The sequence below is a fragment of the Protopterus annectens genome, chromosome 5.part1, assembly GCF_019279795.1.
Source record: "Protopterus annectens isolate FY-2018-M chromosome 5.part1, PAN1.0, whole genome shotgun sequence".
Taxonomy (NCBI): domain Eukaryota; kingdom Metazoa; phylum Chordata; order Ceratodontiformes; family Protopteridae; genus Protopterus; species Protopterus annectens.
Window position 1 is genome coordinate 761,247,870 of NC_056736.1, and position 14,008 is coordinate 761,261,877.

Sequence of the window (14,008 nt, forward strand, 5' to 3'; positions counted from 1 at the left end):
CTAGGGTCATACCTGCCTGGGCCACATAATCTGAGAGCGCCTCCATGTCTCTTTTCATGTAGTCCAGGGAGGTGCATCTCAGGTTATTCACACCCACTTGGACAGTGACAGAGTCATACTTGTACTTGTTGTGGAGTGACCTGAGTGCATGTGTTATGTGTCGGATTCTGGCAACTGAAAGACAGCTGACTGTTACCTTCTCCTTATTCAACCTATTTAGTGGGACATCTGTGTGCCTTACTATCGAGTCACCTATGATTAATGTATTGGGCAAGCTGTTTTGCATTAGCAGCTTAGTTTGAAAGGCACACTGTGTAGGTGAGCTATGTGTGTTGTGGTCTGTGCGGTGTTGTGGCGGTCGAGTGCATTTCCATCTTGGAGGTCTCTGCTGTTTGGGTAGATTTCTATTGAAAGCCTCCACAAAGGTGGGTGTGTGATTTGTGTTTTTTATGTGAGAGCTGTGATGGTGGGTGTTCTGTAGGACTATGTGTTGCATGTGGTGTGGTGGAGGTGTTGACCTTCTCCTCTTAACCATCTATTCTGGTCTTGGCTTGAGAGTGCATGGCTTCCAGTTTGGATATATAAGTGCGTCTCTCACAAGTCTGACTGTTGGGAGGTAAGAAGAGAGGTTAGTCTGTGTACATGAGACAGTTGCTACACTGCTTCAGAATGCCCATATTCACCAGGTTAATAGGAGAAAGCACAAGGAACTGAAATTTAGACATGCCAGGAGGGGATTCCGGCGTGTAGCTCGCAAGACATTTGCCTGCGAGATACATCGCCGAAACCAAACGGCTGCATCAGCACTTTGCCGTTGTGCAAAGTGACTGAAAAGCATAGCCGCTGCAACTATAATATAACTGACAACAAAATGAATAAATAAATACATTCCTTGCACGAGAAGAAGGAATGTGTTACACAGCCCGTACGGCTGCAGCTGCCCGTCCATAGATTATAGTTGCAGTGGCTATGCTTTTCAGTCACTTTGCACAACGGCAAAGTGCTGATGCAGCCGTTTGGTTTTGGCGATGTAGCTCGCAGGCAAATGTCTTGCGAGCTACACGCCGGAATCCACCAGGAGGGATGGTCATTATTACTAAGTACTGGAGCTGTTTCCTTATATATTCCTTTTTACAGGAAAAATGTCACTCAATGTGTCTGAGTCTGTACAGAACACTGCCAAACACTGGAGGGGAAACTAATATGCAGTCCTTGAAAATTTAAGGATGAAGTATTAAGGCAGATATTCTGAAGTTAGAAAGAAATCAAGCAGTACTTACTGAAAAATAAAGAATTAGCTTGTCTAGAATGATGAAAAGAGGGGAGTCGCATGAATGGCAACTGCCTGGCTACTATTAATGCTGGTCTTAGCACAGCTTCCCTCTGCTGGGGTACAACACTCCTTTGCTTCTTCTCTTGCCAGAAGCAAAATGTTAGCATCAGTCCCAAGAAGAGAAGCAGGCCATGGCCTGTTTGGTGATTCACAGTCTTGTCCCAGCTGATGTAAGATTCTGCAGGCTTGTAGCCTTTTTCTAGTAGATACCTCGAACAGCAACCAGACCAATCAGGTAGGTTAAGCACCAACACTCACTCTCCAACCAGAAAGAGTCAGGAATCAATGCACTTTGCTCCTATTCTCACCAGGATCAGAATTTAAGCACAGATTTCAAGCTGTAACCTATAAAGCAGATATTAAGCTTTCTGGTGATCAGCAGTCTCTAGGAAATAATGTAACTGCACTCCTTCTCTCACCAGGAGAAAACAGAAGCACTAATCCCAGAATGATTACTGAGAGGCAGAATGTGGGCTCTCCAATAACTGGTGGTCTTGCAATAGATGCTTAAAGGTAAGATGAAAAAAATGGTTTATCCTAAACACTGCAGTGTGCATTAGAGGAGGTAGATGTGAAACTAGGTAACTGAAGTTTTAACTGACTAAAAAGGTTTTAGTGGAGAGTCACTATTTTTAAAACAGCAAGATAGATTGAAGGGGGGGTGGTCACTTCTGTATTCTGGTACTATGGAATAGAGTAGGATGGACAGTACATTTAAATAGTTGAAGGGGGGAGGGATTTCACAAAATGATAATTCTGTGCTTACTCACACCAGCCAGTAAAAGCAGAGAGGAAATGAGATATATGGTCAAATTAACATACGGGGCAGGCAACTAGAAAGACAGTGGTGTTTAAGAACACAACAGTAACCGGGCAGGTGTGAAAAATTTTTGTCTGACTCACAAGAGACAGAGCTGTGGTCTCTTTTCAAGTTTTAATATGCAGCTAAAAGCAGAATACAAGTCAAACACAGTGTAAAGAAAACAAATCACAGTATACAAAATAGAAAAAGGCAATAAAGTAATAGAAAATACAACAAATAAGAGTAAACTAACCTTTCCCTCAGAGCAAACTGTAGCAGAATTTGGGTGAGCCTTTCCAGTAAAGCCAGTTGAAAGAAGCATCATGGACATGATAAATAAGGACATAAGCAACCTGCAAACTCTGGACCCATCACAGTTTGACTTTGTTGAAGGAAGGTCATATCTATTAAATCTGGTGGATTATTTTGAGAGGATCACCAAAGCACTGGATGAAGGTAAGACTGTGCATACACTTACCTTGACCTGGCAAGACTTTTGCTACAATACCCCCTCAGGTATTATAGATAAGCTTACTAATTTAGGTATAAGTCCTTTTATCACTCACTGGACAGTCAACGGGCTCACTGATAGGACCCAGGAGGTCAAAACAGGTGAGGCCACCTCCACCAAGAGGCCAGTCGCTAGAGGAGTCCCTCAGAGGTCGGTATTGGGCCCACTTCTATTTGGCATCTACTTCTCCAAAATGGAAGCAAATGCTGAAGGTTTATGGCTGACTAAGTTTGCAGATGATTGCAAGCTGGGGGTTATCATCAACTCCCCCGCAGACATTAGCATTCTTCAAGAGGGTCTACCTCTGACTATAAATGGTGGCAAAGCCATGGTCTTAAACTCAATGCTAAGAAATACATAATTGTATTTTTTGGGAAATCAACCATCTCTGCAAATTACCATGTTGATAATACACCATTTAAAATTGACCTAGTGGTCAGGGATCTGGATACGCACAGAAACAGTAGCTTTACCTTCGACCACCACGTGGCCACAGTGGTGAGGAAATACTTTTATGTTGCGCAACTTATAAGTAAGGCCATGAAATCTAGGTCCAAAGAGGTCATTATCCCACTTACACTGTCCTTATCAGACCAGTCTTAGAGTACAATGCTCCCTTTGGTATGTACCTGACCAGGCATATGTAGCAACCACGGCAACCTCAGACGTTCCTTACAAAAAGAATACAAGGTGTAAGAAACCTGCCTTATGCAGAGCACCTTAAAGCCCTGTCACTCTACTAGTCTCCCATAGATTACTGAGGGGTGATCTATGCCTGGCTTACAAGGCATCCACAAACGCTATACTTATGAATCTCCTACATACTCATAAATCAAAGAGTCCCAGAAATACAGGGTATAGGGACCTGAATTTTGTCTGTGACATAAACAGAACATGCTGGAGAGATGGATATGTGTCCCAGATACTGTCCCTCCTATGGAATAGGCTCCTCATCCATGTGAAGCTGAGTTTGACTATTACGTAGTTTAAGCACATCCTAGACAACCTAGACTAGTGGATACAGAACAGGAAGGTCTGGCACCCATGTCCCTATGGACAGAGGTAGCTTATAAATGCCTGGCCCTCAATGTCCTATTTGGATGCAGGACATCATTACTCTTTCAGGAAAACTTGGCTTGGCTTAGAAAGGTCCATTGGGCCATTAGCCTAGTAACAGTCTATGAATCTATGAAGAGCCTTATCTAATAATAATGATTTTATATTATTTAGTGTTTTTATTTTTCTTCTGTACTGGATATTTCTGCATTCTGAGCTACAGACGTTTCATGCTTGTTTAGCAGGGTACATAAGTACCCATTTAAGTTCAAATTAGAGGCTTATTAGCTACCAAACTCATGTACAGTGTCTGAGATTACAAACATGATACCTGTAGAATACAGGGTCTAACTGACTTCAACAGCTAGGAAGTCATATTGACATCCTAAGGCTTAAATTGTGCGAGAAATGTTTGTTGCAACATTTACAGTGAAAACAATGAAGGGGTTGGGTGTTTGAGCCTGGCAATGTACTGATCACTTACTGTGAATGTGTGAGTTTAGATCTAATATATCATTGGGAGCTCTGTACATAGGGAAGGGTGAATGTGCAGTTTTGTGTGTGTTTCTTTGTGTGCTTATGTGGTGATTGAATAAAATATTACCACAATACTGAGAAAATGTTAGTTTATTATAAAAGTTGTAATGACAAGTCACTTGTTAGTACCGTACTTTGTAGATAACACTAGTGTACAATGACTGGTACTCAGACAACTGACGATATAATTACTTGGCAAGATTGTACCTTAGGGATGCTGCCTTTGGTCAGACAAAGAGACATGATGGTACATCCAGTGGTCAAAATAGTAAGATGGGTCACACAGTTATCTCACAGATGACATTAATACTCGATGGGATTTACAGAAGTATCATTATTGGCTCTGTCTGGGGAATGCAGCAGTGTCCAGTAGCAGCATAGTAATATTCTGTGCAGTGTCCAGTAGCATCACAGTAATATTCTGTGCAGTGTCCAGTAGCATCACAGTAATATTCTGTGCAGTGTCCAGTAGCCTCACAGTAATATTCTGTGCAGTGTCCAGTAGCATCACAGTAATTTTCTGCGATTCACAGACATGTTGAGGCTAGTTTACTATTGACATTCTGAAACTGCATTCATCAACCGGTCACAATGGTTGACCCGAAATGCTGAATTCAGAACTTTGAAACAGCAACCATGGCAAAAATGAATACATAGACATCCATAGTTCAATGTATTTGACATAGCAGGAGGTGTCATCAGTCATCCATGCTATGCACCTTAACATACCGTTACACTCTACCGTCAATGGTATGTTAATTATTCTATTTTGAAATGTGGGGGCTGCACCCCCCACACCCCTGCAAATTAAATATACCAACTCCGAGATCGCACTACAGTGAGGAAATGGGTTAATTCCCTGTTCCTCACTGAACCGTGATCTCCATTCACAATGACAAACTCAGATACTTGAACTACAATACCCATTCTCTGTAGTGTAATCAATGTATTTTGGTTCGGCACTTTTACCATTTGAAATGTGCCTTTCGACCACATACTGGTTGAGCACAGGCAGTTCACACATTTAATAGTAAACCATTGAAGCTACAATGACCAACATCTCTTTAGTGGCTCACCTATAAACTGATCAGTAGAACAGTTTGACCGAACCACATTATTGTTTACCCTATCAGCCTGAGCAGTGTCGCTTTACAAGCACCTTTGAACATGCAAGGTCTCACTCATACTGACACATGCACACACACACGCACACACACACACAAACACACACACACCACACGGGCACACACACACACACACACACACACACACACGCACGCACGCACGCACGCACACACACACACACACACACACACACACACACACACACACACACACACACCACACAGACACACAAACACTACAGAACGAAGCTGACTAACATTACTTACTCTAAGGCTATATCAAAAAATAGAAGAACAAGGAGGGTGGGAAGAAGCCCTAACACCAGTGAAAAGCTCTGGTAAGAGCTAGTTAAGAAGGAGGGGGAGACAAAAATTAACCTGACAAGTAAATATATATATAAAGGGGGGTAAAAGAGATCAAGGAAAGAACTCACTACAAAAATAAACCCACAAAAACAAGAAAGTCACATCTCTATGCTGAGGCTGCAAAATCATGTCTGACTGTGAGCTGGAAGGTGGCAAACAAGATCTGAGGGGTTAGAGATGGAGTAGGCCATTATGGGAGATGGAGGAGCTTGAGGCTTGGCTTGTAAGTCTTGAGAAGTGGCTGAGTCTGATCCAAGGTCAGATCCAGAGACCCAGTAATGAGGCATAATGAAATGGACATCAGATTTACTGATTCCATTGGAAGACAAATTGTACTGTATGTTATTTGTTTTTTTTTTTAATTTGAATTGCATAAAATAGTAAGTAATAAGTTTCTATTCACGTTTTTCCTTGCCCAGATGCCTCCCTCAATCCTTCACATAATGTGCTTGCCTCTTGTGCGACCTTTGTTCCTGCTCGCGCTGCCCTCCCACTCTATTGCATCTTATTAATTTTATTTTTTGGACTGAAATATACTCCTGAACTCCCTCTGCCTGTCAGCAATGACAAGCCTCTCAATCGCCTCCCAGACTTGAACAACCTTTGTTCCTGCTCAGGCTACCCTCCCACTCTACTGCATCCCATTAATTGTGTTTTTTGGACTGAAATATACTCCTGAACTCACTCTGCCTGTCGACAATGACAAGCCTCTAATTGCCTCCCAGTGGAGCGTGAACGACCTTCGTTCCTGCTCGGGCTGCCCTCCTATATCCTATTAATTGTGTTTTTGTACATAAATATATTCCTGAACTTCCTCTGCCTGTCGGCAATGACAAGCCTCTCAATTGCCTCCTAGTGTAGGTGATAGCCTACTGCATTAGCTATTTCTTTAGTGCTGTTTTTTGTAGCTGTTTATAACTAGGGGCCTGCACACTTGCGGACTGCCGTGAGGACATCTCCATTTCCCTGTAGTGTTTGCACTTTACCACCCTTCATGTTTTATGCCTTCAGCTTATCTACTGCTGCTTTCTTCCACTAGATGGCAGCATAAACACACCAAAGTCAATGTGTACTGTATTCTCTGAATTTGAATGCTTATAGGGAATACATCCATCCTTTCTCCCCAACATACCTAGTAAAACCTCATGTAGCATCACAGGAGTGTAATCATCCCCCTAACAGTCTTCCCTTCCCTTTCTAAAGTTGTTGTTTGTTTTTTGGCTTTTCCCGGTTAGCAGTCGCCACAGCGGAACTTCGGTCCACTAATGATTGGCAGCAGATTTTCATGAATGCCACGGTGCCAGCTCGATGTCCAACCTTCAACGAAGGCACGCCCACTTACGCATGTCTTTCGAATGCCACCCAACTGTGGGGAGGACATGCAGACTCCACACAGAAGGCACTCCCTGCACTTCAGCCGAGAATTGAACGGGAGAGCCTTTTGCTGTGAGGTAAAAACGCTACTGCTGCACCACCGCGGCCCCTTCCCTTTCTCAAGTGAAAAATAAAATAAAACAGCAACAAAAAAGAAAAAGTAAAGAGCTCTCCCACAAATACAGTCCAACTTACCTTCTAACAAGCACCCAGTGCTGTACCTGACTGATTGTTTTTACGGCACTCCTCCCTCATTCAGTTGGGTGGTACACCTTTCCTGTGGTCTACGGGTTCACTCCCTCCTCCCAGAATATGTTTTGTACTCTCCCTCCTTTTAGCTAGCCTAAATCTATAATTACTAGTCTCGCTGCACCATTTTTAAATCTTTTTTTCCTTGGCCAGACACCTCCCTCAGTCCTCCGCATAGTGTGCTTGCCTGTAAGTTTGTTTTTTGCTGTTTTTTAATGTACTTTGTATTATAACATCCCATTCATTGTGAATCATACACCTGTGTCAGCAACAGACCTTTCTGTATTCAATTACTGCTAATAGACGCTATCCTGCTAAAGCCATGCCTTGTTATTATGGAAGTATCAGAACATTATGTATTTAGACCAAACTGCACCTTCCAATTGCTAAATTAGTGCGAGCAATGCTCTACTGCATAGATCTGTAGAAAAGCTTATTTGTTGTGGCGTTCTGCCTTTTAATGTGTTACTACCACATTTAAGCCTTTTGAACCGACTTTTTTGTTTGTCTCCTGCCGACTTTTTTGTTTGTCTCCTGTTAATATGGGCAATGCATGGAATATCCTTGTGTTATTTGAACTGCTCTACTTGATTTGACTAAAAAGACATACCTGTATTATATGAACCTGTCTGCTTATAACAGTTGTGAGTGAAATACTGTGTTAGGAATATTTTGCCCCTTGAAGTAGTGTTAACCCTACTGCATAATCTGCTACTCTCCGGCTGTGTCAACTCATGTTATTTGCTCTTACTCCCCAGTGCCTCCACCTTCCTTTTAACTGCACTTTTTTCCTTAACCTCTCTCTAAGCCACCTTTTCTTATAGGCACCTCTATCAGGCCCTGCCCATACATTCTCACTACCTCTGTCAATAAACCCTGCCCCACACCAACACCTACTCTGTACCTAGTTGTCTGATATTGTTACATTGTTTACATTTCTCATTTGTTGCTTCTCTTGTATTTGCAGCTTCAACGACCTTCGTTCCTGCTCGGGCTGCCCTCCCACTCTACTGCATCCTATTAATTGTGATTTTTGGACTGAAATATACTCCTGAACTCCCTCTGCAGGTCAGCAATGATGAGCCTCTCAATTGCCTCCCAGTGTAGGTGATAGCCTACTGCATTAGCTGTTTCTTTAGTGCTGTTTTTTGTAGTTGTTTATAACTAGGGGCTTGCACACTTGCGGACTGCCCTGAGGACATCTCCATTCCCTGTAGTGTTTTCACTTTGCCTCCCTTCATATTTTATGCCTTTAGCTTTATCTACTGCTGCTTTCTTCCACTAGATGGCAGCATAAACACACCAAAGGCAACATGTATTGTATTCTCTGAATTTAAATGCTTATAGAGAATATACATCCATCCTTTCTCCTGAATATACCAAGTAAAACCTCATGTAATGTCACAGGAGTGTAACCATCCCCCTAGCAGTCTTCTCTTCCCTTTCTAAAGTGAAAAATAAAATAAAACAGCAACGAAAAAGAAAAAGTAAAGGGTTCTCTCTCTCACAAATTTAGTCCATCTTACCTGCTAACAGGCACCCCAGTGCTGTACCTGACTGTTTTTTTGGCACTCCTCCCTAATCCAGTTGGACAAACCCGCTCTGTTCACTACACTCTGGCTCATTCCACTCCCCTACCCTACCACCATTCTCACCCAGCCCCACTTTCATTTAATTTATACCTAAATTGACCACACCCCTAGCATGCTCCATCCAATTCTCACCACCTTCCCAGAACCCCCTGCACTACCTAGCTACTTACTCCTCCCCTCTCTTTCTCCAATTATCCTCCCATCCTCCAACCTCCCAACTACCATGTGCTACCTCTACATTCTCATTCCATTCTCACCAATGCCTTGCTTCTCCACTTTCTATACCTCACCTACAACTCCACCTCCCTCCACTCACTCCATGTCAAACGCTTCCAATCGCCTACACTCCCACACTCAACCCTCTACTCTCATTGTCACTCTTATAGTAACATAAGCCCACTCTTCAACCACTCACTCTCTCGCCTTTCACCTCTTAAACACTTACACACCCAGTATTCTATACCCCAACAATCATATACCTCAAACTAACAAGCAAACTTAAACTTCTTCTCCTTCATTCCATCACCCAAATTAACTCCAGGCTGACATCCATCCCTACCCAGTCCCCCACAGCAGCCATGCACAACACATAATATCCTCCACATGTCTCACTACTACTACCTCAACTCAATGTAGTTCTCACTCACATCCCTACCCCCTTCCAAAGTGCCTTTAACTCAGATGTACTCCTGTTAGACCTCAACCTCCATAGCATCATAAATAAGACCAGTGAGTTCCATGCTACCCTATCCAACTACTCAACAGATATAGCTGTGACAATAGAAACCTAGTTAAAGCCCTACATTAAGGACAGCAAAATTCTAACAATAGGCTATGACATCATAAGAACAAATAGAATCAATAAACATGGAGGTGGTGCTGCAGTTATGTTTAAAAATACTCTCAAAGTAGCCCAGCTTAACTGTACCCCTCCCAGTCTACCCAACTCTGAAATATTAATTACCCACCTTGAAATCAACCCCAACAAAGCAATAATAATAATCACCACCTACCTCCCTCCTGGCAACAATTTCCCCACTATAGAACATCTACTTTCCCTGGCAAACAATAAATTCACCCAAAAAACTATTGTTCTTGGTGATGTCAACTTAGATTGGCACTCCTGCACTACTAATAACCCACCCAACTTTATTAATATTTTCAACTTCACCCAAACAATAAACTGCCCAACTCAAATTGGCAAACACTCTAACAAGCAGTCAACATTAGGGTGGATCCTAACTAACAAATCTAGCCTAGGCTTCTTAGCCAGTTGCCTACCTGACTCACTCCGTGACCACTATCCAACCTTTCTTTACAGGAAACGTGTGTACACCAAAAGCAACATCCTCTACAAATACATCACTTCCAAGAAAAACTTCTCCCCCACTACTTTCAACCTTCTAATGCAACAATGTAACTGGTCCCCTCTTAAGCACCTACAATTAGATGATGCTGTTCAGTACTTCGATGAAACCTTCCTTATAATTCTTAATAATCTATCCCCTACCAGAAAAGTTCATACTAGGACCAAGCCCCTCCCATGGCTATCCAATGACACCAAACTACTAATGGGACATAGAGACAAAGCCTGGTCAGATTATAGTATATCCAAAGACAAAGCTGACCTCCTTAACTATCAACAACTAAGAAACTTAACAAAAAAAAAAGCTAACAAGTATACTTCCTATCCTGTCAGCAAAACAACTAAAACAACTTACAAAAATTCTGGTTTTCTATCACCCAACTCATAAACCCAGGATGTAGCCACCCCCTGCTACCTAAAATGACTCAGTCCCTATTTCTACTCCATTTAACACCCATTTCATCAACACCGTCACCTCGTTTCTAGACAACCAACCAACCCAGCCTCTTAGTGTCCCCACCCCAGGCATGGACAATCATGGCCCCCTCTCCTTCTCACCCATACAAACTAAGTACATAAAAACTCTGTTGTCCAAACACAAGCCATGCTGCACAACTGCAGACAAACTCCCTAATGAATTTCTAAAATTTGCAGTCCCTTCATTTAACTACCCCATGTCTATCCTGATCAACCATTCTAGCAAAGAACATTATGTCCTACTCATTTGGAAAATGTCTCATATTATACCTCTCCACAAAGGTGGCCCCTCCAAAGAACTAACCAACTATCGTCCCATAGATGTACTTCCCCCCTCGCAAAGATTTTAGAAAAATGCATCCACACCCAGCTCATATCCTACAAATGCACCCACACCCATCTCATATCCTACAAATGCACCCACACCCAGCTCATATCCTATAAATGCACCCACACCCAGCTCATATCCTACAAATGCATCCACACCCGGCTCATATCCTACAAATGCACCCACACCCAGCTCATATCCTACAAATGCATCCACACCCAGCTCATATCCTACTTCCTTAACAATAACCTCCTTTCCAGCTCTCGGCATGGTTTCAGACCAAAGCACAGTACCAGCACTGCCCTCCTAACTTTCACTAACATCATCCACCATCTCATGAACAAAGGCCAGTATGTCTCTTCCATATCTTCCTCCATGTCGAAAGCCTTCAACACCGTATCCCACCGGCTTCTACTAAATAAACTATCTTCTTATGGAGTTAGTTTACCCTCACTTACTTGGTTCCACAGCTATCTTCCCAACCGTCAATAAGCTACAAAGTGGGAAAAATCTCTTCCCCCCCCACTCCCCATCTCCGTAGATGTACCCCAAGGTTCTATTATTGGTCCACTTCTCTTCATCATATTCACAAACAGCCTCAGTACAGCAACCAAACATGCCTCCATAGTACAGTACGCAGATGATTCTATCCTTATCTGCTCTGCCCCCTCACCCCAAGACCTCCAACTAAAAATGCAATCTTCTTTTTAGGACATTGAAACCTACCTCTCCCAATACCAACTCATTTTAAATCCCAACAAAACCAAAATCATAGTTTTTAGTACCAAAAAACCCAAGACTTCCCAGCCGCCAATATCAATCACTTCTGCAAATGGTACCAAAATCACCCCCACTAACCCCACAAAACTTTTATAGATGACAACTTCAAATTTCACATACATATTTATTTATTTTTTTATTTTATTTATTTTACATTTGTTTACTGGGAAAGTCCGACTGGAACAAGGTCCATTTACAGTGGAGGCCCGGGGAGAAAAGCTCCATAACATAATGGTACAATTACAACATATGACAAAAGAATTTCTGTACAGAGGCATATATACAATCAGAGCTCCATGTCTTTATATGGCAACACAATCCACGAATGACAGAAAATTTATATACAGTGGCATATATACAGTCTAGGAGATTTTTCGTACCTTAGTTTGATTTGAGCAAGCTTGGTATATAGATAGCAAAACTTTGAATTCCCTATTGGTAGTACAAAGCATAAAAATGAAGGAATGGAATCTGGAAAATAATGCTGTTCGGGAGATATGTCATAGCATGAGAAATAGTTTGTAGGATAGTAGTTCCTGGTAGGGAGTACAGAATAGCTGAGGTAAGCAGAGGAGATGAGGTGTGGCAAGTTAGGAGGAGAGCAGAGAAGATTTTATCTTTACATAAAGCCCAAACCATCTAAAACATCCACATCGAACTAGGTACCCTATACAGAGCCAAATCATTCCTAACACCCAATGCCAGGCTAGCCACTGCTCACACACCTTCTATCTCCCCTTCTCTATGGCTCTGTCATATTTACTAACCCTCAGAAATCTAACCTCAACAATCTAGAATCATGTTACCATAAAATTAAGTTTGCCACTAATCACCCACACAGAGCCCACCACTGCTCAGCTCTTTCTATATTAAACTGGCTAGAGCTCCCCAACCTTCTATGTCTCAATCAACTATCCTTAGCCAACAACATAATCTACCACCCCAACAACTGCCCTGCCATCTCCTCTTTAGTTCAACCTAATACTAATAGCAGATCCCTCAGATCTTCCAACAAACTCTTCCTAAAAGTATCCAAGTCCCACAACCAACATGGTGACTCCCTCTATTTACACAGAAAAGAAAAACTCTGTAACACCCTTCCAGATACAATAACAAAAAATGTAGTACATAACCAGTTCAAATTACTCCTAAAGGAAGACCTCACCAGTCACAGGCTGTGCTCCTGCCTCTCCCCAGTTTCATCTATTTCCCCGCCTTTAGTTACCTTTCTCACCAGACCGTCTCACATCCCTTTTGTAAACTTTAACTTATACACTTTCTACTGTTTACTTTTGTACAGTCCTACTGATTGTATTATATCTACTGCTACAGGGTTGTTCCTGCAACAGTAACTGTACAGTTCTACAGATTGTATTATATTCATGGCTACTTGTTTGTGTTGTACTACTGTGGAGTATTCCCCCTGGGTCTCCACTAGTAAAAAGGACTTTGCTTTGTATTGTTTCTAGATGCTGTAAAATAATTCTGTTGTACTAATGTTTACTGTTACTATGTTTTTGTTTATTGTCTTATATTACTGTTCACCTTTTCTCCCCTGGTCTCCGGTGAAAATGGGCCTCTGGCCCAGTCAGACAAACCCGGTCAACAAATGTAATAAATAAAATAAATAAATCAAATTTGCATTGTATTTGTAGTCCATTAGCTTTCCAGTATTTCGTAATGTATATACAAGGAAATATAATATGACCTACTGGAAATATAATATGACCTGCTGTAGCTTTTAACTGAATTAAGGGAAATATAATATGACCTGCTGTAGCTTTTAACTGAATTAAGGGAAATATAATATGACCTACTGGAAATATAATATGACCTGCTGTAGCTTTTAACTGAATTAAGGGAAATATAATATGACCTGCTGTAGCTTTGAATTGAATTAAGGGAAATATAATATGACGTACTGTAGCTTTTAATTGAATTAAGGGAAATATAATATGACCTACTGTAGCTTTTAATTGAATTAAGGGAAGTATAATATGACCTACTGTAGCTTTTAATTGAATTAAGGGAAATATAATATGACCTACTATAGCTTTTAATTGAATTAAGGGAAATATAATATGACCTGCTGTAGCTTTTAATTGAATTAAGG